We start from the raw sequence: 26,983 nt of genomic DNA on the forward strand, positions 1-26,983 counted from the left end.
ATTGTTTTGTGATTGAAGTGTGTTTATTTTTGTGCAAATAAGTGGAGGGGGTTGCAAAATGGGCAGGGGTGTTGGTGGAGGAATGTCCATGGCAGAGTCCAGTCTATTTGTTTCATAGGTGCATTGTGCAAAGGGGCATAGGAAGTGGAGCAATGGCAGTTTAAGGATGGACAGTGTGGCAAAGCGGGACAGAAGGGTGGCATTTAGGGGGGTCTCATTTCCTGGTGGGGGTCTTGGCAATGTTCTCTGTCTTGTTCCTGGATCTCAGGGACCATTTGCGGGGTGGTTCTCCATCTGCAGGGGGTGGGGTGCTGGTGTCGTGTTCCTGTGGTGGTGCCTCCTGTCTACTAGCGCCGGCGGAGGTGGAGGGCTGTTCATCATCCAGGCTAGTGTCAGGGGCCCCTTGTTGTGCCACAGAATGCCTCCTGGTGTTGACAAGGTCTTGCAGCACCCCTGCAATGGTGACCAAGGTGTTGTTAATGAACTTCAGGTCCTCCCTGATCCCCAGACAGTGTTCCTCCTGCTGCCGCTGGGTCTCCTGAAACTTGGCCAGTACCGTTGCCATCGTCTCCTGGGAATGATGGTAAGCTCCCATGATGTTGGAGAGGGCCTCGTGGAGAGTTGGTTCCCTGGGCCTGTCCTCCCCCTGTCGCACAGCGGTCCTCCCAGTGTCCCTGTTTTCCTGAGCCTCTGTCCCCTGAACCGTGTGCCCACTGCCACTGCCCCCAGGTCCCTGATTTTCTTGGGTTGGTGGGTTTGCCTGGGTTCCCTGTAGTGGTGGACACACTGCTGCTTTACGTGTCCTGGGGACAGAGGGATGGGCCCGCTGGGTGGGTGCTGTGCTGGTGTTTCCTGAGGCGGGAGTGTCTGTGGTGGCTTGTGCCAGTGTCAGGGGAACCGACTGTCCCGAGGTCCCTCATGGGCCGGGCTGGTCTGGGGTGTTGTTGAGGTGCCATGATGTGGTGTGAGTGATGTGTGAGGTGGTGTGTGTTGTGATGTGTGAGGGGATGTGTTGTTGTGTGTTGTTTGAGGTGCGCGGATGTTGTGTTTATGATGGTGTTGTGTGTCTGTGGATGCTGGTGTTGTTTATGGTGGTGTCTCTCTCTGGCGTGGTAGAAGAATTCTGGTAGTAAGGGTTTTTGGGTGATGTGGGTGTGTGTTTTATATTGGATTGGGTGTGTGGGTGTGGTGTGTGTATGTGTGTCAGGTGTGTGTATTTCGAATTGTCCAATCTGGTTATGTTTTGTAAATGTGTGTGTATTTTGAGCGCAGCGGTGTGTACTGCCAATGGAATACTGTGGTTGGAAGACCGCTGCGTGGATTTGTGGGTCGTGATTGTGTGGGCGTATTCCTGTTGGCGTGACGGTGGAGGTTTTGTTATCGCCAGTTTATCACTGACCTTGGTGTGGCGGACTTGTGTGGGTGTCTGGATTATGGCGGATTCTGAGCTGTGGGTCGTAATAGCTGTAGCGGAATTCCGCGGCCGCAGCGGTCTGTTGGCGGTCTTCTGCACGGTGGTAAGCGGCATTTACTGCCAGGGTTGTAATGAGGGCCTATATGTGTGGCACGTCCTGATTACACTGGCAGAAATGGGTCAGCCAAGACTGTTCCCCATTATTTGGTTCTTCACCCATTATTTGGTTCTGCTAGAGTAGGCTTAACAAGTGTGATGTTTTCCAAGTTGGGATATCTTTAGCATTTCCATGGAACACAGTTTTTGTCAACAGAGAGGGCTAACGTGAACTTAGAATGTGGGTAGGCCTTCACACCAGATGGTCACGTGTGCAGTCATTGCCATATTATGCCACTGTGACCTGAAATGCGTCAGTGAATGCTACTTTGCCAGGAGTCACATCACATGGAGTTTGACCTTGATATCTATTTGACTTGTTTGGAGCTGTAGGAGTCACAGCATCATTAGTTTCAAGGTGAGACAGAACAACACAGTCACATACATTCCTGCATGTGACAGTTGTATCCTTGCCTATCCCAGTGTGGCTGCCTTGTGGCTAGGTAACTAGCACTGGCACAGTATTGGAATCAATATTTGCATATGTTATATGAGATGCAACACTGATGTAGCTATGTGCTGGCAAAAGTTTGGGTAGCACATGTGGATTTTCTGAGTTGCATTGTGAGCCCATGACCATTCTATTGTCCTCTGTTCACAGTCATGGGACAATCAGGTCATTATACTGCCCTCTGAGCACTGAGTGTGATACATTAAAGATATGTAAATACGGACAACACACACACTCCCTTTGGATTGTGATAGGGTATCTGATAGTCAGTATGCAGTTGTATCACACATACTCAGTATATGTGCACACATGCATTTGACACATGTTGTTAATATGTACACATTTTTGACCACATGATGGTGTTCTGTGGTGTGAATGACACCTAGCTACCTAACTTTGTGTGGCCCGAATTTTAATAGGTGAGATGTCAGTGTATGGATGTTTACAATTACTTTAAGGTGAAGGTTCATACTCATAGGAAGTCTTCATTACTGTATTTACATTTGTACAGACTACATTGCCAATATATTTGAGGCTGGCATTTTTGGCCATACCCCAAAATCAGTCATCCGTAAAGAAATTCTTCACTATAGTGTCCCTTTGACGGGTCCCAGGAACTGCACCAATATTTTCCCCCCTGTTGTCACTTTCATCATCCTCCTCCTTTCATCATCATGTCCTCATGGCATTGGCCCCATGGACATTTGTCCGCATACAGATGTTGTGCAAAATACAGCACACAAGTATGATTTTATAGACTGTTGGTGGGGAGTATAGCAGCCAGCCACCTGACATATCCAGGTAGCTAAAACAGGACTTTAGTAGGCCAAATTTCCATTCAACAATGACCAAGTCTGCTTTATTGAAGTTGTGCTAGGCCTTGGTCCGGGGATGTGCATACAGAGTCATTATCCAGGCCTGCAGACCATATCTTTGGTCAGCTGAAAAGACAAAGGGAGAAAAGTCAGTCAATGCAGTATTGATAGCCAAACACAGGGGCTTAGCATGTCTCACAAGATATGACATTGATGTTTGCATTGCATATCTGATAAGATAAATGGTGCAAGTATGAGGTACACCCTTCCTACATATGCACTGTCTGAGGTACCACACACGGATATGTCCATTGGGTCATTCTTCATTTGCTGTTATTGGGTCTGTTCTGTATTTTAGATGTACATACCAATCAGTAGGCCATTCCCATATATGCCATTCTGGAATCTCTCATTTATGATAGAGTGGCGAAAGATGTATGTATCATTGACACTCCCAGAGTATTTGGCAAGGACGTTGTTTAACATGCCACGATGATACACAGTGGTCTGGAGATTTATGGAGTGCATGTGCTTCTGGTTCTTGTATATATGTGATGTAGCTGCCGGGGGTACCAGTTGCACATGTGCATAGTACATGGCATCCAGCACATGTGGAAAGCCAGCAATGGCATAGAAGCCTTGCTTGATCGCCGTCGGCAGTTGTTGTGTGTTGGGGAAGGGCAAGTTCTGTGGTGTTAGGTGTATGATGGCATCCAGGACAGTGTTGAGGAAAGTTAAGAATGATGGCTTGGAGATATCAGCCACTCTGGTGGTTGTGATCTAGAATGACCCCACTTCCAACATGTGTAGTACAGCCATGAGCTTTACCTGTGGTGAAATGTTGGTGGACCTCCCAAAGCATGACTGGAGCCTAGGTACTACGTGGTGTAGCAATTGGACAATAGATTGCTTCCGGAGCTAGTAGTGGGTGATGACCTCAACCTCCCTTAGGTCAATGAGGGTAATCCACTATTAATAAACATGCTCCCTTCACCTGCACTACCCTTGTGGTGGTGAGGGGAGTTTTGTGTCATTGAGGGGGGTGGTGGTTGTGGCCTTCTGCTTGCCACACCCAACTACAAGTTGAGGAGCTCCATGTTCTACTTGCGTTTGCCAGACTTTTCTGTCTGACTTATCTTTGTATGCCAAAGCCAGTGTGTCATTTCCTACATGTAGGTTGCTGATGCATAGGAATTTTGACACATTTGGACACTTGTGGTACACTTCCATCTGACGCGTCATTTTTCCAGGGACCTGTAAATATCCATGCATCGGTTTTGCAGGGGAAACTGCGCAGGAATGCCTACCTTGCATACATCAATACTTATGTGATGCAGCTGTTTCAAGTGCAGGTACATTTCAACACAGGACTCCTGTAAGTGACGCATCGGCCTAGATGAGTTACTTTGTAAATGTGGCGTTCTGACTGCGCCACCAATTCGTCAACATTTTTGCTGCATTGGCAGTGCAGGCTTCTTATAAATAAGTCCCTCAGTGTGGACTGAAATCGAAAGCTCAAATCCACCTGTCTGCCCGTATACATTTCATAGAGAGTGACCGTAATGAGCGACTGAGTTTAAAGTTCTTTAATATTTCTTACTGTACTGATATGTGAGTACCTTTTCAGTGCTTAAATTGTCAACTCACCCACTAACTCTAAATTCACACAGAAATTATTGTTAGGCAAAAGGGATGAGCCATGGGCCTCAATCTCTTTTTCTGGGGCACAGTCAAGATGAAACTGGAAGCATATGGGTGCATGAAAGATAATGGAAAACCTCTGTTCGGTATATTCCACAAAATGAGGTGCAGGAGAAGAGTTATTTAATTGGAGGGCACATCCATTCATGGCGACAATGCAAGTTAAAGATTTTTTGTGACAAAGATAGCAAAGGACCAGGTGGACGAGGCTGAGACGCTGTGGCACAGAATTATGCACAGTTTGCTCCTCCTTTGCATAATTTTTTTCAATGCAAAAGCAGTGCAAACCTATGCCATATTAATATATTGATGCTAGACCCATCTAGCGTCAAAATAACAGAGTGCCAACCCACCTTGCGTCGTATTGTGACTATGATATGCAAAGTAGGTGTTCCCTTCCAAAAAATGACATTAGCCCTTCAGCACCATATTTATCCTCGATGCATAAATGACGCACAGAAAGGGAGCTGTCCAAAAAATTATGTAAAGACTGATTTGCATTAGATTTTAATGCAAAGTCAGACCAGACGTTAAAAAGAGGCTCACACACTTAAGGAAAACACACAGAAGGAGCGGTGGCAACCTCCAGGATAACATGGAACTGTTATTGCTCCAGCTTGGCACATGCCACAGATGTCAGCGACTACAACAGCTCCCTACACCACCACTGCAGGAACCCAAAATACCACCACAGCAGCCACAACAGCAGCGTAGAAGGAGGGAGAGGAGATTCCAGCAGTGTACAGTCATCCTTAGGCTCAGGGAACAAGATGTCATCAGGAATTACCGTCTGAACCAGTAGTCAATAGTCTGCCTACTGCACCACATTGCACCACACATCACTGCAAGGGTGGCAACTTCAACAAACATACCACCCATGACAAAACTCCTTGCTATCCTCCATATGCCGGCATCAGGATCTTTTCAGACAACAGGTGCACAAGTGGCAGGTATCACCCAGCTAGCCTTCTCAATCTTCCTTCCAAAGCTTCAGGACGCAATCACACGCCTCACACCCCACCATATCTGCTTCCCCAAAACCCAGCTACTGCAGCAGGGGACCAAGCAAGGTGTCTATCTACTTGCTTGGTTCCCACATGTGCTGGGTGAAATGGACTGCACGCATGTCCAACTGGTGCCACCTACAGCAACGGATCACCTATAGAGGAACCCAAGTACACCCATTCCATAAATGTACAGGCCATTGTGGACCACTGTGGGCTCATCTCAAACATCCTTGCCAAATACCCCAGCAGCGTACATGATGCCTACATATTCTGGCATACCACCATCAACAAGCGGTTTCAGGATGGGCAACAGGGCAATTGCCTACTTGTAGGTAAGCCACCATACCAATCAGTACACAGGCAACACACCTACCATGTAGGATAAACAAGACATGCACCACACTAAACACACATAGGCAGGGGAAAACAGATGTACGGCACCAGCACATATGCCACACTACACCACAATCATTGCACTTCAGACACACATATACATCCACATGTACATTAAACAGCCACAACATGACTACCACACACCACATGAGGACAGGTGGAGCTATGTCCCCTTTGCATACAGATGATGGGCCAAAACCACTACAAGTGTCCACTGGTTGACACCTAAATACAGATTCCACACACATTACACCTAATAATGTATAACTCAGCAATGTGAATGGCATAGGCTATGTCAATATAAAGAAAGTCACACATAGGCACAGCCCCACTTCAGTCATGGGGTTCAATTCTCTTGCAGCACCAATATCAAATGCCACCCAAGTTTTGCCATGACCAACTACATATCACTTACACATACCTGTAGTATGCACATTCACTCTGTTTGCTGCATTGTGTTGCACACATAAGAATACAACATTTCCTGCCTTGAAAGACCATGGGGCAGAATGAAGAGAAGTCATGCAGTACCTAGTCCATTGCCACCTCACATGTGCCCGTTAGCATCCCCTAATGCCACCATGTGTGTGCTGTACACAAGAAATGGCCCACCAGGGCGCAGAGCTTGTGCAATACAGTAAAGTTTATGGATGCCATAGTAGGACTCTGTAAAAGTATATAGGACATACCTGACCTTTCATGCACCGTGCATAGGGACCCATGTAAAAGAATGGTGTGCCCCCTCCCAACGCCTGCACTGTGCATGTCTTGAAAGTGTCTGTGATAAATCATGTATAGGAACTCAGGAGATTCCACCATACCAATTTTTGTTCATCCTCCAATTGTGTGATTCACACCCTAGTACACTTGATGGCTGGCATAGCCATCATCTGCCATAAAGGGTCACTATGTGTTGCACTGCATGTGTAGTGCCATACATTAACATGGAGGCCATAGTTTGGCTTTGTAGGGCTATCATGGTGTCTCTACATATGACACTACTGGGGTTCAAGGAGGTGGAAGGTTCCACTGACAATAGGACACTGGCACACATATGGACAACACAACACATATTTGCAAGGGCTGAACCATCTGTTTGGATTGAATATTACAATCCCCAGGTCCCTGAACCAGAACCCAAGATTGTTATGTCCATCAACACAGACCTATGAAACCATTTCACAAGACAGGAACATACATTATACCAGAATCAAGTCTAAGTCACCACTGCACCTAAAACTAACAACTGCCAAGGTACATATCAAATCACTATCAAGCATTACCAACACATCTTCTCATTCCTTTGCAGCTGACCAAGGTTATGGCATACAGCCAGGGGTGATGACTCCATTTGGCAATCCCACAATGGTGGAAGAGTGTGCATATAATGAAGGGCACAGAAGAACACAAAATGTGGTGGGGAGAACATTTGGGCCTCTGAAGTCAAGGTTCAGGTGTCTGGCCCTGACAGGAGGAAGCCTGTTGTATGCTCCACCAGCGATATGTAAGATGATACTGGTATGTGCAATCTTTCATAATATAGGTATAAGGAATGTTCCCTGGAATGAATAGGTGGATGTGCCCAACGGGGAGGAGAATGACAATAGGGCAGCACAGTTGGTGGGTGAACTAGAAAACACTGCTGCATGAGTTTGCAGGAGACTACAAATTGTACAGAGCGTCTACTCATAGTCACTGTACAAGTATTATCATTTTGTATATATCACCAATAATATGGCACCTGAATCTCCATGGACTACTCAATCTTTACTACATATACCATTGGAATGTAAGTCATACCTCACAGAGCAGGAAAGAAACACAATATTTACAAGTATGGTTGCAACACAGTTTGTGATGTAAGAGGGTCTAGTACCTCCCTATCACACATCAGTGTCACATAACTCATGGATCCATGCACCACAAAATATAACATGCCGTTTAGTGGGCAATGTGCAAAATCCTAGCCCCTTCCCCACATCATCCCCACACCTGGCAGGATGTATGCAAGGGGGGCATACATAAGATTGGGGCTGTTATCAAATTGTGTTTAAGTAATGTAGAAACTGAACAGTGTCACATCTCAGGTGGAGTGCTGCTATGCCAGCAATGTGCATGTGTGACAAGGGAGGACACCATTGGTAACTATGGACCTTCATTTACTGTTCAGGGTTAGTAACCAACATTAGATCCAGAGCCAGCACTGTATATCAATGGGCTTATGTCCTGGCACTGCCATTGGGCCCAACCTTGCCACATGGTGTGCTGCACCTCACTTATGGCACACACATTTTGGCTGTGGAGTGTGTTATGGGTTGCCAGACAAATGAAGCAGCAATGGGTGCTGAAACACTATCCAAACATATGGCCCATTGTCAGGATTTAAGAATGAAATAGGACAATGCACCATCAAATGAATGTGCGGTATGTCGACAGAGTGTGTTCTACTCCCTATATACATTCTATACACACTTGTTGCACAAATCTGCTGTCTTGACACATGCCTAAAACCAATCCGAATATATATACATGAAGACTGATGTACAGGTGTATTGCCTAGGTAGCAAAGGGTGTGTAATTACCAACAATGTTTCACATATGTCAGCAAGGTAACCTAGTACAGTCTGTATTACACCATCACACAGCACATATCAAAACACACCACTCATTGTCACTCACATGCCAGACCAAGAGAAAGTTAACAACAGTGACCAAATTCCCTAATATGTCTAGATCTCCAATACACCAATCAGGTGTTGGATGTGCAAGTATGTCCAGCAATGTCGCAGACCCATCCAAAAAAGAATTGGAGTAGAAGTAGACAGATATGTTGCATGTGGCTAATAAAAAAAAAGCAGCACTGAGATGATTTCACACACTAACATCATGCACTCATGGTAAGAGTGACATAGGTTGTGGAATGCAGGAATAAATGCAAACCCATGTTCAGCAAAGGATGTGGATAGAGAGCCGAGAGATACCCACAGACACTTGAGGATACAACATGGGAGGTCGCTTGGAGACGACCCAAGTGCTGTGGCAGGTGTAATGTCATGTGTAAGAGTAGAAGTCATGTAATCTTGCAAAGTCAGGCAATGGGACAGTAATTATCATTTAGCTAGTAGTAGAAGATGTGTACATCTACAATTTACAGAAGTCACACGTTGCATCCGGACAATGTTGCTGTAGAAGATGTGACAAAGTGAAAGCAGCCTAAAGATTGGCAGCAATGTAGGAAACAATCTGTTTCTAACACGTTATGCTGTAAAAGGTGGAGAAGGTACACACATAGGCCAATACTGACTGCGCAACACATCAATGTCAACATGTGATCACCCAACATATGTACAACGAGGAAGGCTAGGTCACTCCAATAACTTTTTCATTGCCCATCGCATACCAACATGACAGGAGGTAGTGATAGAAAACACCATCTGTCCCTTGGCACGTACCTAAATTAAAAGATCAAACAGAGATACAACCCCTAACCAAGTTGCCCATGGAAATTACTAACGATATAAAAACATGTCTGTCAAACCATGCCAGATGATGAGACATGTTTTACACGTGCAAGTACCCAGTCCTCACTACATGATAAGGGAAGGCTGACATCAAGTACCCCATAAGAAAAAGTATATCCCAGTCCTTTTCATCACAATTGTGCACGTATCTGTCTGCATCAGACAGTGCATTGCTCTGCTGAAGAGCAATCATGAAGGCTAGATCCCCGCCCAAAACACCCTAACACCACTGCTCAGGCTACATAAACTATTGACATCGTCAGGGGCCTGATGCATGGGCACAGTGGACTGAGTAGTGTGGAGCTCTGTAAACCTGCTCCTACACATGCAACCATGGGTCTGTGTTGGCATAAAAACTCCCACAGTAGTGATGATGAGTAGGCTGCCATCTTTGCCAGACTGCAACACTGCTAACCAGTGGTACGTCATTAAGTGTAATCCAACTGGAACAGCGGGCCAAAAGGAACCACACATCCCCCTTGTCCACTGTGTCTCTTTATGTTATGCTCCCAACCAGAGCGCCTGCTGCTCCAAAGGTGCGACCAAGTGGGTCCAATGTTCACATATTATGAATAGAGGGGCACCAACGAAATTGACAGCAGATGTCAGAACATCCAAATATGTTGCTCCAGTGCAGCATTTATTAGTTTCAATATGCCAAAGGGAAACCAGCCAATGCGTTTTGTTTACCATCCGTGAGCTTCATCAGTGCTTTTTAGTGGCTTCAAGTTCTGTGGTGTAATGATTAAGAATAAGTTCAATGGTACTCGTAATTTCTGATTGGAGACATGGGAGATTTAATTTCTGGGACCTGTAATAACAACATCTGGAACACAGCGCAAGGAGAATCAACAGAAGTCAGTTGCGGAGTCGTTGGGGTAGTCATGCTTCTTAGAGGTCCATGGCTTCGGGGCCGGTGGTGTCCTTAGCGAAGTCGCACGGTATCATCCGGCATCGTTAGACAGGTTTTCTCTTGAAATTCAAGAGCCCAAGAGACCAAGAGCTGTAATGGCACCCTCTGGGCGGCTAGAACCTACAGCGTGCAGGCTCAAAACTGGATGGTGAAGCCTTTGCTGACCTTGAGACTTCAAAACAGGAGGCAAGCTCTACTTCAAGCCCTTGGAGATACCTGTAAAGCAGGAATGCACAACAAAGTCCAGTCTTTGGCCCTCATTCCGACCCTGGCGGTCATAGACCGCCAGGGTGGTGAATGACGGAAGCACCGCCAACAGGCTGGCGGTGCTTCATTCGTCATTCCGACCGCGGCGGTACAGCCGCGGTCGCCCAGCCGGATCCGGCGGTTTCCCGACGGATTTCCCCCGGCTGGGAGAATCCTCCATGGCGGCGCTGCAAGCAGCGCCGCCATGGGGATTCTGACCCCCTTACCGCCAGCCTGTTTCTCGCGGTTGTCAGCGCCAGGAAGAGGCTGGCGTTAACGGGTGTCTAGGGGGCCCTGGGGGTCCCTGCACTGTCCATGCCACTGGCATGGGCAGTGCAGGGGCCCCCTAACAGGGCCCCAGCCTGCTTTTCACTGTCTGCTTAGCAGACAGTGAAAAGCGCGACGGGTGCAACTGCACCCATCGCATACCTGCAACACCGCCGGCTCCATTCGGAGCCGGCTTCAATGTTGCAGGCCACCTTCCCGCTGGCCCAGCGGGAAGGTCGGAATGGCTGCAGCGGTCTTCTGACCGCGTAGCGGCCATTTGGCGGTTCCTGCCAGGCGGGCCGCATCCGCCGCCCGCCGCGGTCAGAATGACCGCCTTTGTCTCCTTTCACAGGTAGAAGCAGCAACTGCAGGATAGCCCAACAAAGCGAAGTCACAGGCAGGGGCAGCATTTCTCCTCAGCTCTTTAGCTCTTTTCCTTGGCAGAGGTTTCTCTTGGTTCCAGAAGTGATCTAAAGTCTGGGGCTTTAGATCCAATAATCATACCCCTTTCTGCCTTTGAAGTAGGCAAACTTCAAAGGAAAGTCTCTGTTGTTCACAAGATCCTGCCTAGTCCAGGCCAGGCCCCAGACACACACCAGGGGGTTGAGACTGCATTGTGTGAGGGCAAGCATGGCCCATTCAGGTGTAAGTGACCGCTCCTCCCTCCATTGTAGCACAGATGGCTCATCAGGATATGCAGGCTACACTACAGCACCCTTTCTGTCACTGTCTAGAGGAGATGCACAAACACCCCAACTGTCAACTGACCCAGACAGGTAATCCACAAACAGGCAGAGTCACAGAATGGTTTAAACAAGAAAATGCCTACTTTCTAAAAGTGTCATTTTCAAAATAACAATCTAAAATCCAACTTCACTAAAAGAAGTATTTTTGAATTGTGAGTTTAGAGACCATAAACTCCATATTTCTATCTGGTCTCAAAGGGAATCTGTACTTTAATAATATATAAAGGCAGCCCCCTTGTTAATCTATGAGAGAGATAGACCTTGCAACACTGAAAACCAAATTTAGCAGTATTTCACTGTTAGGACGCGTAAAACTCATCAGTACACGTCCCACCTTTAACATACACTACACCCTGCCCATGGGTGCCTAGGGCCTACATTAGGGGTGCGCCTTACAACTATAAAAAGGGAAGGTATAGGTCTGGAAAGTGGGTACACTTGTCAAGTTGAATTGGCAGTTCAAAACTGTACACACCGTCACTGCAGTGGCAGGTCTGAGACATATTTGTAGGGCTACTAATGTGGGTGGCACAATCAGTGTTGCAGGTCCACTAGTAGCATTTGATTTACAGGCCCTGTGTACTTCTAGTATACTTTAAAAGGGACTCACCAGCAAATCAAATATGCCAATCATGGAAAAGCCAATTACACATATAATTTACACAGGAGCACTGTTCAGCAGTGGTAAAGTGTCAAGAGTAACATAAACAGCAAAAACAGTGTCCAGCATACAGACAACCTGGGAAGTAGAGGCAAAGGTTTAGGGGAGACCACACCAAGGATGACAGTTCTAACATGTGTCTCCCCACTTTTAGCCAACCTCATGGGAGTTCTGATCACTAAGGCGGACGAATCTGGACAGACCATCAGCATTGGTGTGTTCTGTTGAAGGGCGGTGTTCCACCGTAAAGTCCATCCCCTGGAGGGAAATGGATCACCTCAACAGTTTTAGATTCTCACCCCTCATCTGCATTAACCATCTGAGGGGCCTGTGGTCGGTCTGAACCCAGAAGTGAGCCCCAAACAAGTAGGGTCTTAGCTTCTTCAGTGCCCATAGAACAGCAAATGTTTCTCACTCTATTGCACTCCACCTGTATTCCCTGGGGAGTAACCTCCTACAGAAGAAGGCTACAGGTTGATCTAGGCCCTCTCCTTTAGCTGTGAAAGCACTGCTCCCACACCATGCTCTGAAGCGTCAGTCTGCATTACAAACATTTTGGAAAAGTCAGGCGCCTTCAGCACGGGTGTCGTGCATATACTCACCTTCAGGGCATCAGAAGCTGACTGAGAGGAATCAGTCCAGATCACCTTCTTTGGTTGCTTTTTAGATGTTAACTCTGTTAAGGGCGCAACAATGGTGCCATACCCCTTAACAAACCTCCTATAGTAACCTGTGAGGCCTAAAAAGGCTCTTACCTCAGTCTGGGTCTTGGGGGGCTCCCAAGCCAGAATCATGTCAATCTTGGGTTGTAGGGGTGCCACCTGGCCGCTTCCTACCTGGTGCCCCGAGTACACTACATAACCCTGCCCTATTTGGCACTTGCTGGCCTTAATAGTGAGGCCTGCTTTTTGCAGGGCCTCTAACACTCAAGAGGTGCTGCAAATGTTCCACCCAAGTGGAGCTGAACACAGCAATGTCATCCAGGTAGGCAGCAATGAAATCATCCAGTCTAGCCAACACCTGGTTAACCAACCTCTGAAAAGTGGCAAGGGCACTTTTCATCCCAAAGGGCATCACCCTAAACTGGTGGTGCCCATCTGGGGTAGAAAATGCAGACCTCTCCTTGGCCCCCTCAGTCAGAGCTATCTGCCAATATCCAGACGTTAAGTCAAACATGCTCAGATATTTGGCAGCCCCTAACCGACCAATGACCTCATCAGCTCAGGGGATGGGGTGCGCATCAGTCTTAGTGACCACATTGTTAATCTACACAGAGGCTGAGTTCTGGAGCAGCACCACATGACTGGCCAAAGGGCTACTGGAGAACACAATAACCTCAAGAGCTAACATGTTGGATACTTCATTCTTAATGCTGGCCCTGACCTTGTCAGTCACTCTATAAAGTTTTTGTTTTACAGGAGGACTTTTCCAGGGTCCACATCATGTGTACACAATATGAGTGACCCCTGGGATCAAAGAAAATAGTAAGGCAAACTGTCCCAACACCTGGCAACAGCCCTTCTGTTGTTCTAGAGTCAGTGAGGGGGAGAGGTTCACACCCTCCACTGAACCATCTTTCTCCTTGGCAGACAGGAGGTCAGGAAGAGGCTTGCTCTCCACTGTTCCTCTGCATCTCCCTCTTTGACTTCTGCCAAGGATCGACTGCTGACTGCTCCAGGACGCCTGCAAAACTGCAACAAAGTAACAAGAAGACTACCAGCAACATTGTAGCGCCTAATCCTGCCGGCTTTCTCGACTGTTTCCTGGTGGTGCATGCTCTAGGGGCTGTCTGCCTTCACCCTGCACTGGAAGCCAAGAAGAAATCTCCGGTGGGTCGAGGGAATCTTCCCCCTGCTAACGCAGGCACCAAACTTCTGCTTCACCAGTCCTCTGGGTCCCCTCTCATCGTGACGCGCGTAGTCCCTGGAACACAGGAGCTGGATCCAATGGACCCCGACAGTCCAGTGGTCTATCTGGTCCAAATTTGGTGTAGGTAAGTCCTTGCCTCCCCACGCCAGACGGTAATCCTGTGAACTGCGTGATCTGCAGCTGCTAGGGCTTCTGTACACTTTTGCAAGGAATTCTTCGTGCACAGCACAGCCCAGGTCCCCAGCACTCCGTCCTGCATTGCTCAACTCACTGAGTTGACCACCGGCTTCGTGGGACCCTCCTTTGTAGTGTTGAGACGACCGCTGTGCTCAGTTTTCTTGAAACTGTGTTTATGTACTTCTGTGGGTGCTGCCTTCTTCTGTGTGGGCCCTCTGTGCTACTGAGTGCCCCCTCTTCCTCCCCCTCCAAGGGGCGACCTCCTGGTCATTTCTGGGCCCGGGCAGCACCCATTTTCTTCAACCACGACCCTTGCAGCTGGCAAGGCTTGTTTGCAGTCTTTCTGCGTGAAAACAACTCTACATCCTCCAGCACACCGTGGGACATCTTCTGTGCAAAGGAGAAGTTCCTGGCATCCTCCGTTGTTGCAGAATCTTCAGCTTCTTCCAACCAGAGGCAGCCCTTTTGCACCTTCATCTGGGGTTTAGTGGGCTCCTGCCCCCCCGGACACTTTCGTGACCTTTGGCCTTGGTCCCTTCCTTGACAGGTCCTCAGGTCCAGGAATCCGTCTTCAGTGCTTCGCAGTCAGTTGTTGTCTTTGCAGAATCTCATGTCACGACTTTAGTGTGTTTTTGGGGAAGTAGGGTAATTTTACTCCTACTTTTCAGGATCTTGGGGTGGGGTATCTTGGACACCCTTAGTGTTTTCTTATACTCCCAGTGACCCTCTACACACTACACTAGGGCTGGGGTCCCTAAGTGGTTCACATTCCACTTTCTTAGTATATGGTTTGTGTTGCACCTAGGCCTATTGCATCCTATTGTATTCTACAGTGTTTGCACTACTTTTCTAATGTTTACTTACCTGATTTTTGTTTGTGTGTATATTTTGTGCATTTTACTTACCTCCTAAGGGAGTATATCCTCTGACATATTTTTGGCACATTGTCACTAAAATAAAGTACCTTTATTTTTAGTAACTCTGAGTATTGTGATTCTTATGATATAGTGATATATGATATAAGTGGTACAGTAGGAGCTTTGCATGTGTCCTAGTTCAGCCTAAGCTGCTCTGCTATAGGTACCTCTATCAGCCTAAGCTGCTAGAACATTACTAATCTACTAATAAGGGATAACTGGTCCTGGCACAAGGTGTAAGTACCATTGGGTACCCACTATAAGCCGGGCCAGCCTCCTACAATCAGTAGCCCTCAGCTCACACTAGAATTCGCTTCAAAAGCAGATATCATCGTGGAACATTTGAAAAGCTCTACTCATTTAATTTGATGTGGTTTTAATATTATTATTTTCATATTTATTTGATTTATTTTTGCTGTTTGTCTCTCATATAACATTGAACAAACCTTTTGAGTACCTAAACTTTTATTCATCTTCAGCATGCCAAACAATCTGAATGTATTTATTACTATTGTTTAGCCTGATGGATTAGTGAATGAATGTGTGGCTGAAGAACATGGAAGCACTGATGGATGATTTTGTGATTGGATGGATGCGTGCTTGGATGGATGGATGGACGGACCTTGATGGGTGGATGGTTCCTGTTGGGTGCATGGACTGACAGACAGACAGATGGATGGATGGATGGATTCATGTGTGGATGGGTCTAGGTGGATGGATAGATCTTGGTGGGTGCATGGATGGATCTGGGCGTGTGCATGGATGTGTAGATATGAACACACTTTTTTTAGCAATAAACTTTATTGGCGTTTTCAATAGCACGTGCATTAAACAAAGCACAAATCCTTGCATCATCATGCAGCATTTCGCCTCAGTTTGAGTATGGATGTAAACAAATCAGTGCAACAAAAAGAATAATAGGCATTCACAAATACTTTCCTTTGGCCATCTGCTCATTAACCCCTTACCACAAGTGTCTGTGACCTTTGCGTCTGCAGGGTATAATTGCTCTGGAATGCAGTAATAATATTTCACTGAAATCCCATATTTTTCTGGTGCTTGTGCCCTTGGGCACGCATAATGGGTTTTCAGATGTCTAGACCACATGCCCGTGTTTCCATTTTTTTCTCCACTTTTATGTAGCAAAAACTAGACCCTAATATACCGGAGCACTAGTTCCATTACACATGGTCACATTCCTCTTTTATTCATGGGGAGACAGTGATTTGCCCAGAATCATTGGGCGCTGAGCCAATGCCGAGACTTGAACCTGGTTCACCAGTCCCAGAGGTGGTAGGGCTGGCCGCACACCACATCCTCTCCATGACTCCATGTCGGGCGGAGTCATTCTTCACCAATTCTGTGCAAGTTCTTGCCTGGCCACCACCACACTCAGATGCAGAAATGCTTGGGTTTATCTGTTTATGTCTAGTAGACTGTTTCGCGGGCCAGATCTGGGTGTGACCTCAAGAGATCTCCCAGCCCTTGCAACGCTCTCTGGGTGATGCTTTGCCAAAGGGTCTGTACCGCAAAGCACAGCTAAGGTCGCGAGTAGGAATCCCTCTCTGCAACAACACATCTTAAGCATCACAGGGAGGAGCCACAGCCGAGGCTCCAGGGCTCCTCATGTGTCGAGTAGATGTGGTGATGGCACTTGAAAGGGATTCATCTGAATCGGGCTGAGATTGCTGCCCTTGTGCGAGCCATCAAGGCATCTCACAACGCCTCTTCGTTGAGTGGACCAAGGTCTGCCACTCAAGCCTTGCACAGCATGGAAAAGTAATGGAGGGTGTTGGTTACGAGTCACCAGTACAGCCAAGATGTTCTATGTCTGCTCATAGCACCTATCAGTAGTTTGGCTTTTAGTAGGTTACACTCTGGGAGGGCGGTGATTGATTTCAGGTATGAGAAAACGCCAATGAACAGCTGTAAGCATGAGAGGGATTGATGTTTATGGAGCCCGAGTTTAGGCTGCAGGCTGGTGAATGAGCAGACGGTATTCTTCATCACCGGCCCCATAATTCAGAGATGCCTTTGATGTGCCATGAAGCCTGGTAGGGAATGGACTGCGTTTAATGCAATGCCCAGCCTTAGCAGGCTTCACCTCTGAGTGGTCTGTATAATGGCCCCAGTCTATCACTACAAACCCAAGGTGCCTTGGAGGCCAGTGGTCAGGGACTGGTGGAGGCGGGGTTACCCTTGTGTAGAAGATGCAGAGGGTGGGAAACATCCATGGACCTCCACAGCAGCTCGTGTAGTTTGTTTCTCCAGTAATGGAGGTGGTTGTGTCAATCTTCATTGAGATGAGTCTGCCATAGGAGGCATCTGCATTGGGCTCTCTTTAAGAGTCAATCGGGTGTGTGTGAAGTGGGGTGATATGTTTCCAGGGTGGTTAGGCCTGCCCCCAGCAGAGCCACCGTTCACTGCCAGAATGGGTTATGGCTTGTTTTGTTACTAATCACAGAGCCTCAGATCGAGGCCTTAAATGCGTCCCATAATCACTGTGTATTCATAACGGGTCTGAGGGCGAGGAGAGGCCATAGAAAGTGATCAGCTTAGTGAAGACTGCGTGAGCCCGAAAACTACACGTGACTTGTCTATCATTAGAGTGTGAAAGAGTCCAAGGGTGGACCTGGCCCGTGTGTACACAGAGGAATCCTGTTTAATGTTTTTTCACTGTAATAGTCATTATTTATTGGTGTTGCCAGCACTCAAGTGCGCGCTTCAAACCGCTACTGATGCTTGGTAATGTTTTATCATGCTGAGGTCTGCAGAGGACGAGACATTGAAGCTGCTACCGAAGACTGAGCCCTTTCTAGGCTGGTGCGGGCAGGGTTGGGGCAGGTAGCGCTGGGAGGGATTCACTCAAAGCTGTCACTAGTTGTCTGTCAATCACAGGACACACACATACACACTATCTCCCTAATGTCAATCTCTGTCAGATTCTCCTTCGTGTGCATGTTTGCTAGTCTATTCCATCTTTAAATAAGTCCAGTGACATATATGAGTATTTTCTCAACAGTGTTATGTATTATACAAACAACAGAGAATACATCTCCTTCCTCTGGTACTTCCTCCAGCCGTGTGGTTACTTGCTGGTATAGTGATTGCTTCCCCTCTTCAGAGGTGTCTGTAAAACTGATCCTTTGTCCTGAACGTTAAACCTCTTCGCTGAATTTTCCGTCACTGCCCAGCATGTGTCTCCGTGCCCGGTGGGCACCCCCCCGCAGCTCTGAGTGGAAATCTTGAAGACTCGAGGCTTCCTGCGCTTGGAGCATCGGGGAGTCGGCATCCGGCCGCAGTGGTTTACTGACTCTGGTAGTGTGCTGCGGTGAGCCACCCTCCGATGCACCCGACTTCTTCCGGCTGACGGGTGAACAAGCCCGTCCGCTGTTCACCGCAGCGCTGCCACCGGCGGCCGTATAGGAGGAGCTTTAGCGGCTGCAGGGGTCCCTCCAGCCTCCGGGGCTCACCATGGGAGGTGCCCGGCTCTGGAGCTGCGGAACCGGTGATCGGAGCCGCGGGACCCCCCCGGACCCAGGCGAGGAGAGGGGCGCGCTGCGGGACCCCCACCGGGGCGCCACCGGGGGGAGCCAGGGGTAAGGATCGAACTGAGCACCGCTCTCCGCCCCCGTCTGGCAGCAACAGAGGGGAGCGGGGGGTGGGCTCTCGGGGAGCTCTAGTGACTCCCATCTAGCGCACATCATTACTCACAATGGTACTCTCTTTACCGCCACCGTCTACAAGCAACAGAGGGGAGCCTGGGGGGGAAACACTAGAGACTCCCCGTCTAATTCACTCCCCTCGATGGAATGGTACTGCTATTACTCCACCGCCATGCTTAACATGAACCGGCATTCTCTGGTACTGAGTAACTGCACTTACTCCGCTTAAAAGGGACTTCTCGGCACTACCGCAATACATTCACTAGGAGAGTACCGGCACTTCTCAGGCGCAAACATACTCTCAAAGTACTCTGCACTTCTCTGTTTTCGTTTAGAACACTGCCCCCCTCCTCCCCAATTCACATTCGTCGGTCACGCGTCACAATGTGTATCTTTTCGTCAAACGGTGGTTATCTTCCCTCCCTCCACCCCGAAGAAATCACATCCCTTGGTGCAGAGGAACACCTACCCCCACCCTCCAACAATTCACATAGTTTGGTGAAATTACACTCAATTTCTTTTTAGCACCCCGCCCTCCCTCCCCACCACCAATCCACACCCCTTGATAGAACTGCACCCCCAACTCTCACTCACATCTGCCCGTGAAATGGTTCTTACCCCCTCTCCAATTCATATGCAGGCCCATCAGCGGCACCCCCGCCTAGCCCCTACCACCCCCCTCCTTCCTGCTTGGCACCTTGAGCCCCAGTCGCCCATCAACCATTATTCGAATCTGGGAGCTGCGACGCCAGGCGCCTATTCTGTGCCCCGGGGGTGCAGAGGGTCACGGGTGAGGTCCAGTCTCTCAGTCCTGGGATGAACTTCGGACTGTGGCTTCAGTTTCACTGCAGTACGCACCATGCAAACCCGGTAGAGGGGGGGCAAACCACTGCAAGCCGGAGCCAGCCACCTGGGCTTGCTCGGGGTCCTCTGGGAAACCTGAGCCTCGCTCTATGGCTGTGATGCGCTGGGTGGCTGCCGACTACCTGGGCCCCGCCTGGACTCCTGGACCCTCCCGTGGCCGCGTCACAGGCTGCTTTTGGAGCCCTTGGGAGTTTGCCTCCTTTACGCACAGTGCAGTGCTGGTCTGTGAGCGCCTGGATCGTGCCCATCAGTCCCCATGTCCTGCTCTCCATCCCGGGAGGGGCTGGTGAAGTCCCTGCGTTTGCCAGGCGGAGCCCCCACTCCTTTTCTTTGGGTAGTTTTTACTGCTGCGCCGAAGTGTGGCAGGCGTTCACCATTGGCTCCCTGCCTTAGAACACCACCATACAAGAAAAAGACTATGGGGGTTATTCCAACTTTGGAGGAAGTGGTAATCCGTCCCAAAAGTGACGGTAAAGTGACGGATATACCACCAGCCGTATTACGAGTCCAGTATATCCTATGGAACTCGTAATACGGCTGGTGGTAAATCCGTCACATTTGGGACGGATTACCACCTCCTCCAAAGTTGGAATAACCCCCTATCTGTGGTACATCCTTCTCCATCCAAGCAGCCAAACTATGGAATTCATTACCCCCAACTATTAGAGCCACAGATAACTTTCTTGTCTTCAGAAAACTACTCAAGAGTTGGCTCTTTCCTTCATAACCACCTTTTTCAAACAACTATGAACTGCATATGCCTATGTTGATAAATATTTTTTTCAGATTATATGTATATTCCTATTTATTTATAGTTTCATTAGAAAATACGTATTGCTACTATGTCATAACAATAAAATACACACACACTCTTTAAACCTGTCTAAGTATTTTTTACCCATGATTCTAATTATGTATTGTACGTGCATGTGTGTGTGTATTCATGTGTGTGTGTATATATAGTTGTATATGTATGTATGTGTATATGTTGTTTCTGTGCTTGGCATGTTAGTGGATCATTGCATGGCTCCTGGGTGGGTTGTTATACTAGATATCTATGAATTCCTGCTCTCATCTTATCACACTTATCTACCCATCATCATATGTCATGTCTCTATCAAACTATCCTCCAATCTCACTCTGACTCATCCCAAATCCTTTCTACTACTTTCATCTCCTAAATATCTCTGCCTAAGCTCTTCCCTCCGCTTCCACATCTAACTCACCAAACCTCACTCTACTACTGTGCCCACACCCTACTAAATTCTCCTGCATTTATCTCACCCCGCTACTATGATCTCCCTAACCCTTCCCCCCTCCGCCCCCCCCTTTACTCATCCCAAGCCTTTGGGTTGGGTAAATGAAGGATATACTCCCAATTAACACTTCTGGATTTCTCTCCTCCTCCACCCCTCCATTACTCCAGTCAATCTAACTAACAAACTCTCATATCCGCGGCTCAAATTAATTCATAATAATACTAAAACTGTACTCATTATTTAACAATACTAATCCATCACTAATTCTTGTTGGGTTCCAGAGTAGCGTGCTACTCATTGAAAAGCTCTTCGACGCCTCATCAGGGGTAGTAAGCGCTATATAAATACGATTACAATACAATACAATACAATACAATACATCCACCCCATCATCTGTTGCCAAGAGCATAGTAATTTCTGTCCTTTCAAAGTTCGGCTTGAGGTGATTCACATGCAGGACCCTCAAAGGATTCCTAGGAGTATGAAAGTTTACCAGATAGGTGACATCACTCTTCCACTCCACAACCTCAAAAGGCCCAGTTCACTTGTCCTAGAGAGCCCTAGGCTTCACTGGGGCGATTACCCACACTTTCTGGCCAGACTGAAACTCAACCAGAGTGGTATTCTGGTCATACCAGAGTTTCACGTTTTCCTCGCATTGCTTCCAGGTTCTCTAGAGCGAGCTTCCTGAAGCATGCCGTCTGGTTCCTGAAGGACAGCATGTAACTGAATAAATCCTGGGAGGGCTTACTTTAGGCTTTCTCCAAGTCTTTTCTAACCAGACTCAAAGGTTCCCTGATAGAGTGGCCATACAAAAGGACCAAATCCAAGACCTTTTTGTGGCACCTCCCTGTAGGCGAACAGATGGTATGGCAAGATGACGTCCCATTTATGCCTCAAGGGCTCTTACAGGCCCATGATCATGCGTTTCAAGATGCAATTGAATCGTTCAACCAAATTTTTTCCTTGGGGGTGATAAGAAGTGGTAAACTTGTAGGTTACCCCACACTCCTTCCACAGAGACTTCATATAGGTTGATATGAAGTTGGTACCCCTATCAGAGACCACGTCCTTGGGGAACCCCATGCGGGTAAATCCCCCCATCAATGCACGTCCCACCACAGGGGAGGTGATTGATCTTAAAGGAATGGCTTCTGGATAATGGGTGGCATGGTCTACCAAGACCAGGATAAACCTGTTGCCCGTGGCTGTCTTGGGATCCAGATGGCCTGCAATGTCAATAACAACCCTCTCAAAGGGGGTGCTGACTAAAGGAAAAGGTTATAGGGGGACATTACATTTCCCCTCACTCTTCCTACTTACCTGACAACTTTGGCAAGACCTACAGTGTGCATCTGAGTGTCTGCGCATTCGGGGCCAGTAAAAGTGGGTGACAAGTCATTCAAAGGTCTTGTCCTGCGCAAATATCCAGCTAAAGGCACATCATGCGCCAGACCCATTAGGAAGGTTTTGAAGCACTGGGGTACCACCAGCACACAGGCTGACTCAGGTTCAGCAACCTTAGGCTCACCATATAGGAGGCCCTTGTCCCAGTAGATCAAGTGTGACCCAGACTCACTGCCAGATGCCTGGTCTGCAGCCTGCCGCTGCAAACCCTCCAGAGTGGTGCATGTTTCTCTGTGTCTCACAGAACGCCTGCATGGTGGGTCCCTCTTCCTGCTGCAACTTCGTCAGCTCAGGGTCCTCCCCCAGCTCAGCCACCTGTAGGTTCTGGGGTGACACCCTTAGGGTCCACCTCCTCCTGGACCGTGGGCAGTTCTGGGGTCAGTTTCCCTCACCCCTTGCCCTTCCTCCTTCTGGCAGACACCTTGGCCACTCTTTCAGGCTCCACGATCTCCTGATCACCCTGATGGGCTGCCATTGACCGGGTAGACACACACACTCACCCAGGCAGACCCAACATCTATAAGTGTGACCTGTGTTCACCTACTTCAAAATGGATTGCCAAGCAAACAATCTATAGATATGGTTGGACTCATAGCTACTTTCAAGGAATCTGAGACCCCCCTCAATTCAAAGGGAACCTGCACCACTCTGCACAGGTGCTCTTAGTTGTCCATTGCAACTACTTGGTGAAGTACACAGGGATCTATCTGCTCTTCAGACACCAGGTGACTCTTCACTGTAGTCACACTGGCTCCTGTGTCTCCAGAGCGTGCATCCTCTGTCCATTAATGGTCACTCACTACCTGTACTTCTTAGTGTTCTCAGGCACAAGGGTTCTCTGGACCACCTCACTGTCCCCTAGTGAGACAACGGTCACCTCAGCTGGCTCCCACCCACGTGCAACCAACTCCTCCCCAGGTGCTATACTGGCCAAACACTGTGCTTGAGCACCAGTGGGTGCCTGTGTCCACTTGGAACATTTGGAATCCCCTGTTGTAAGAAATTGTCTCTGTATTTACTATCTCAAAGTAAGAGATAGTGTGCACAAAGTTCAAAGGTTCCCCTTGGAGGTAAGATAGTGGCAACATTAGATAATTCTAATGCTCTATTTTGTGGTAGTGTGGTCGAGCAGTAGGCTTCTCAGAGGGTACTGTTAAGTATTTGTTGTACACACACAGGCAATAAATGAGGAACACACACTCAAAGACTTAACTCCAGGCCAATAGTTTTGAAAAGTTCAAGATTTGAAGTAAATACATAAAATGCAAGGTACTGCACACAGGTAAGTTAGGAACTTTGAATTAGAGCAATAACACATACAGTTTTTGTTCAAATGACAGTAAGCTATTTTAAAAGTAGACACAGTGCAAAAATCAACAGTTCCTGAGGGAGGTAAGTATAGGTTAGATTGTTCTGGTTTCAGCTTTATTTCGGTAAAACAATACCATAAAAGCATACTGACAAAATTCTTACATTTCTAAAAGGAACAAGGACACTTTTTAAGAGAAAAAAGACAAAAAAACACTAAAAACAGATCGAGGCCAGAGCTTAAATGTTATTAAAAATCAACAATTAATCAATAAAACACTATAAGATATACAGTACACATCATCATGCAAATCACCATATAAATATTATAAAATTTTATAAAATACCCCTAAAATATAACCCTTTATACAAAAAACAGTTAAAATTGCTATCTCACTAGTAGTAGCATTAACTATGGACTAGCTCAAAAAGTGACCATTATGAAAATAGGAAATATGCTTTTGAATGATTATTTGCCTCCAGTAGGTTCAAGTTGCCTCTACAATCTTAGCAATATAGATACCATCATCACGTGAGGGGTTATTTGACTAATTTTTAAGAGATGATTAACAGTCCCTAGGGCCCAACGATTCCTTTCTTTCTTGCGTGCCTATATTACTTAGAGGTCATATACGATCAAGTAATGCAAAAAGGCACATTGTTCTAGCAGCAGCTAATATTCACTTAACTACTAGAAACAAGTTATCTGATGTTGGTCTTAAAAACAGTAAATAAAAGTCGATTACAGTATTTCATTTGTAAGACCCATAAAATTTACCTCCTGTGCCATCAGGCACTTGTTTGCCTAACTAAGAGGAGATTTTTTGGGATAAAAGTAGATAAATATCAGAATCCAGGAACAAGTTTCATAAGTGACGATGACCATTCTAGGTAACTTGATCAACCTCCCAGTAACTACGGTCCTCCCGGGCATAGACAATGTCCCCTGGGCTAGATATATCCTTGGCTGATTGTAGGTCCCAAGGCCATTGAATTGCAGAGGGTGACTCCCAATTATCGATTTCAGGACCATAGATTGACTTTGGGAGTTTTGCCTGAATTAAAGCGCCTACAACCTCAGGCCCGCCTTGTCTCTGATGAATGAAATTGCTATTAAGAACCGGCTTAGACCAAAAACAACATATGGTATCGAGCTGGATCTCAAGAATCTGGCAGCTTCATTGTAGTTCCTGATTCCAACGTTCCTGCAGATGGGTCGGATCCATTTCTTCCTTAGTTTATCGTAGGCAATGCAATTTAAAAGGACATGATCCGTCGTTTCTGGTGTCTCCATATTACATAGCTCGCAGGTCGCCTCATGATTACTCCCATTCAGGAGGCCCCATTTAAAGGTAAAAGCGTTGACCTGGAGAATCCCATATCGATACTTCATAAATAAAACTTTTGCTCGTCTAGGTTGAATAGTATCGATCCATTCCTCAGCGCTCGGTAGTGGTTTAAAATCCAGAAAACATAAGGTTAGTCTACCTGAATCCTTGCTATAAAAAGGGCTATTAAAGATGAAGTCCCAAAATACTTGCTTTAGTCGGATCTTTGATTGGGTTGTGAGTATATGCGGTTCATCCCAATAGAATTTCAGCCCTAAATTATAAAAGCTTTGCCTGATATAATGAAGCCACGGGAGGGAAATAGTCTTGTCCAAGCCCATGATCTCAATTAATGCTTGCCTGTATTGGATCAGTTCAGGGGTTGTCCAAAGTCTACACCAGTAGAGCAGGGGCCTCAGGGCTGCCAATTTGCCTATTTGTTTCATATTAGTGTCATAGGCTAAGGGAATCAACGGAGTGGATGGAGGGAGGCCCAATACCCCCCTCATGAAATTATTTTCCTGAGTGGCCAATGGAGTTAGTTTTGTGAATCCCCAGAGTTCTGCGCCATACAGAGCAGCGGCCTGTGCTTTGCACCTATAGATCTCGAATACTGGTGACACAGTGCTCGACCTTGAACATTTGTAATTTTTACTAATTGCCATGGAGCTATGAGTTAAGGAGATAGCAGCTTTGTTGATGTGCGGCGCCCATGACAATTTGGCATCAAGTAGTATCCCTAGGTAGTTGAAATTTTTAACTCGTTCCAGTGCCTGCCCTCTAATCCAAATGTTTCTCTTGAGTGCTTTGTGAGGGTTAACAGTTAAGTATTTAGTCTTGTTTGCATTTATTTCTAACCCCTTCAAGCGGCAATACTCACTGAATTTATCTAGTAGAGTTTGCAGGCCCATTGGAGTTTGAGACAATAGGATGGTGTCATCTGCAAAAAGGAGGGCGGGGACTGGATCATCATTCAATCTTGGTGAGTCGTGGTTACTTTGTTTCAGATGATGAACCAGATCATTGATGTATAATGAGAAAAGTGTTGGGGCGAGCACACAGCCCTGCCTCACCCCCCTCTTGATAGGTATTGGGTCTGTCAACTCTCCTTTTGGCCCCCACCGGACCTTTGCGAATGTATTTTCATGTAGCTTCTCCAGCTGGCCCAGGAGGTTCCCTGGCATACCTTGTTTTCCTAATGCTGCCCATAAGGAGTCTCTTGGCACCAGATCAAAGGCTGCGCGCAGGTCCACAAACGCGATATACAGGTGGCCTTTCTTTAGTCTAGTGTATTTCCATATTATTGTCAATAGCCTAAAGGCCTGGTCAACTGTACTGGTCTGTTGTCTAAAGCCTGCTTGGTATATAGACATTATGCTGTTCTCTTCTATCCAGGTATTGATTCTATTCAGGATCTGTCTAGCATAAATTTTTTGTGTGACGTCTATGAGGCCAATTGGTCTATAGTTCCCTGGGTTTTCCCTGGATCCTTTTTTGTGGATTGGGATTATTTCTGCCCCTGTCCATGTCTCGGGCATTAGGCCTCCCCTTGCTATAGCGTTACTTAGAAGGTTTAGATAAGGTGCCCAGATTTCTATGCTATGTTTGAACAAATCCCCCGGGATCTTATCCAAACCGGGGGCTTTTCCTGGCTTGATTGCTTCAATAGCAATCACCGTCTCCTCCAGACTAAACTGTAACTCGGGTAAAATACCCCAAGTAACTGGGGTTTTATGTCTTGAGGGATAAAAATCGAAGGTGGGGGGGGTCAGAGTAAAGATATGTAAAGTAGTTAACCCATGTTTTGGGGTCTATGTGATGGTCTGTAGTAAATATCCCCTCTTTGCTACCATGGGTAACTATTTTCCAGAAGGTCCTTGCATCATTGCTTTTTGCTG

The sequence above is a fragment of the Pleurodeles waltl genome, chromosome 1_2 (genome assembly GCF_031143425.1).
Source record: "Pleurodeles waltl isolate 20211129_DDA chromosome 1_2, aPleWal1.hap1.20221129, whole genome shotgun sequence".
Lineage (NCBI taxonomy): Eukaryota > Metazoa > Chordata > Amphibia > Caudata > Salamandridae > Pleurodeles > Pleurodeles waltl.